Source organism: Mastomys coucha, unplaced genomic scaffold (assembly GCF_008632895.1).
Source record: "Mastomys coucha isolate ucsf_1 unplaced genomic scaffold, UCSF_Mcou_1 pScaffold9, whole genome shotgun sequence".
Lineage (NCBI taxonomy): Eukaryota > Metazoa > Chordata > Mammalia > Rodentia > Muridae > Mastomys > Mastomys coucha.
Genome location: NW_022196915.1, coordinates 42,175,458 through 42,178,751, shown reverse-complemented (window position 1 = coordinate 42,178,751; position 3,294 = coordinate 42,175,458).

Sequence of the window (3,294 nt, the reverse complement as noted above, 5' to 3'; positions counted from 1 at the left end):
AATTCCCAGCAACCACATGATGACTCACAACCATCTACCATGTGATCTGATGCCCTCTTCTGGTGTGTCTGAAGACAACTACAGTGTACTCATATACAAAAAATAAATAAATCTTTAAAAAAAAAAAAAAAGAGCCTGGTGGTGGTGGCACACGCCTTCGATCCCAGCACTTGGGAGGCAGAGGCAGGTGGATTTCTGAGTTTGAGGCCAGCCTGATCTACAGAGTGAGTTCCAGGACAGCCAGTGCTACACAGAGAAAACCTGTCTCGAAAAGAAAAGAAAAGAAAAGAAAAGAAAAGAAAAGAAAAACTGGAACTGGTTATGAGTTGTCAGATGTGGTTGTTGGGACCAGGCTGGCCTCAAACTCAGAGATCTGCCAGCCTCTCTGTCTTCTGAGGTTTTTTAGTTTGTTTTTAATTTCTTTTGTTTTTGTGTATGCCTATGTATGTTTATGCCACATGTGGGTGTCCATAGAAATCAGAGGAGGGTCTTAGATCCCCTGGAGGTGGATTTAACAGTCAATGTGAGCTGCCTGACATGGGTGCTGAGAACCGTATCCTCTGGGAGAACAGCAAGTGCTCTTAACAACTAAGCCTTCTCTCCAGTCCACACTTTAATTTTCTTCAACTTCTCACATAGAATATACATCATGCCTTTAATGATTAGAAACCTTGCTTTCTTCATGAAAGATCTCTTGCTGGCCAGGGTATTCTAAGGCAAAAAAGATTCATTTTTAAAGCTCCTTTCAGATAGGAAGTATAAAATACAATGTGAGGCCATATGATGGAAGGACTTTGTGGTGTGAGGTGAGAAAGCCAATGGTGTTTAAGGGCTTCAGGGAGGGGAGGCAGTGTCCTCTGATTCCTTGGCCATGCATCCTGTTCTTAATGACATTGGAAAGCCAGAGGGACTGATAGCTAACATCACAGAACAACAGGAGCTGGCCTAGCAGATCTCGGATGCCGTTTCTCACTCTGGGTCTTGGAGATGACAGACAGGGGTGAGGTGACTGGGGTGAAGATTGTTAGAGTATTGGCAAAACATGGGACTGCTTAGAAGGAAACTGATGGAAGTTATTGGAACAAATTTGGGAGAGAACTTCAAAAATGGGCTCTTTGGGGACTGGTTGTTTTCTTGGTTTGTTCTTGTTGGCTTGGTTGGCTTTTTTTTTTTTTTCCTTTGTCTTTGACCAGTCTTGTCATCCCATGTTCAGAATTAATTGCTGCACTATCTAGAGGAACTGGAGCAAGAGAAATTAACTCAGGAGCTGTTAAGTGTGGGCCACAAGGAGGAAGAATCCCCAGTTGGATTGCCTAGGTTGCCTTATACACATCGGTGTGCAGAGCTAGGTCCCAGAGCTCACTATTAAAGACTTGAGAGGGTAAAGATACAAGGTAAGACTATTGTCTTATTACTACTATCGGTATCAGCTGTCTCATCGCAAAGGCTCCAGGAGAAGCAGCAGCTGCTACAGCTGTACAGGCTGCTGCCCAGAACAGCATCTGGCTGAAGAGGAGAAGGGGTTGAAACCCAGAATCCAGTCTTTGTTCCACTCACAAGCTGTGTGTCCTTGTTTTTTTGGGGGGCTGCAAATGCAAGTTGATTGTTTTTTCACTGGTTCTGGGGTGCTGTGGGGGTGAGCCTCACCAAACAGAAGAAGCACAGTTTTTGATTTTTCACTGGAGAGAGACAACTCAGCAGGCTATAGGTGTCAGAGTATGTGCTGTGGGAGTTCTAAGGCCTTAACGCTTCCTACTTTTTTGGGTATTCTCAACCTCGGAGCTTCCAGAAGGGATGAAGACACACTAAATGATTGGCAGGCTGAGCATCCTGGGGAGTTTGGTTGTCTGTCTGTCTACTGCTGTCCTTAGTGCCAACTACTAGAGCTAGAGCATGTCTTTGAGTTTTCCTGCTGAGGTGGCACTGAGCCTGTGACACGCCATTTTCCCCTTTGGCCGAACTTTGAAGAAGTTCTGCAGAAGGAGCCCCTGGGTTCCCTTCTTTCTGGTAGCAGAAGACGTCCTTTTCTCTCCAATAAGACTGGGTAGGTAGATCCCTAGTGTCGATCTGTCTTGCCCATCCATACCTAAGGTTCTTCCTCCTCCTTCTGGGAGCCTTGTTTTAAGTAGTAAGAAATACTTCATTAGTAATGAAGGAGGGCTGAAAAAACAAATGGCACTGGGCAGAGGTGGCACACGCCTGTGATCCCAGCGCTTGGGAGGCAGAGGCAGGGGGAGCTTGAGTTCAAGGGAAAAAAGAAAATAAGCAAATGGGGGCTAGAGAGATGGCTCAGTGGTTAAGACCACCGACTGCTCTGCTGAAGGTCCTGAGTTCAAATCCTAGCAACTACATGGTGGCTCACAACCATCCGTAATGAGATCTGATGCCCTCTTCTCTCTTCTGGTGCGTCTGAAGACAGCTATAGTGGACTTACATATAATAAATAAATAAATTTTAAAGAAAAAAAACAACCTATTGAAAATAAGCAAATGACCATTTCCAATATCTTAAACTATGTTCTAGGCAGTTTCACTTTTCAATTTGATTTCTCATAGCATTGCCTAGTGCTAAGGTTAAGAAACTGCCATCAATACCAGGTGTGGTGGCACATACTTTTAATCACAGCACCCAAGGAGGCAAAGGCAGACAGATCTCTGAGTTCAGACCAGCCAGAGCTGCACAGCCAGGATATATCTTGTGCCACCCCCCCACCCCAAAAAAAGAAAGCAAAAGAGAGGAAACTTTTATTATTTACCTTATAACCATACTGATTGTCAGATATGGTGGCACAGGCCTGTAGTCCCAGCACTCTGGAGGCTAAGACAGGAGGATTGTGGGTCTCAGGCAAGTCTAAGCTACAGAGGGGGTTTCTAGGATACTTGGAGGAGGAGGAGGGAAGAAGAGAAAGGAAAGGGAAGAGGAAGAGGAGATCAGATCATAAGGAGCCAACCTGAGTCTCCTCATTGCTTTGGCTCAGTTATACTTCTAACCAGCTAGCCCATTTTCCTTTTGCAGGAGCAAGTAGCTTTCTTTTATCCAAAACTTACAGTTCACCACAGGGCTTGGTTTGAACTCTGTCACTTCGGTATCTAGAAGCTATGGTTTATGGAGTCCTGGATCACTGCCATTCCTTCAGTAGTGGTTAAAGTGATACTGGAGGGAAAAGACCTAGAAGCCAGGCCTGTCCTGTTCCCTTTGTTTGTTTGTTTGTTTGTTTTTGTTTGGTTTGGTTTGGTTTGGTTTTTCGAGACAGGGTTTCTCTGTGTAGCCCTGGCTATCCTGGAACTCACTCTG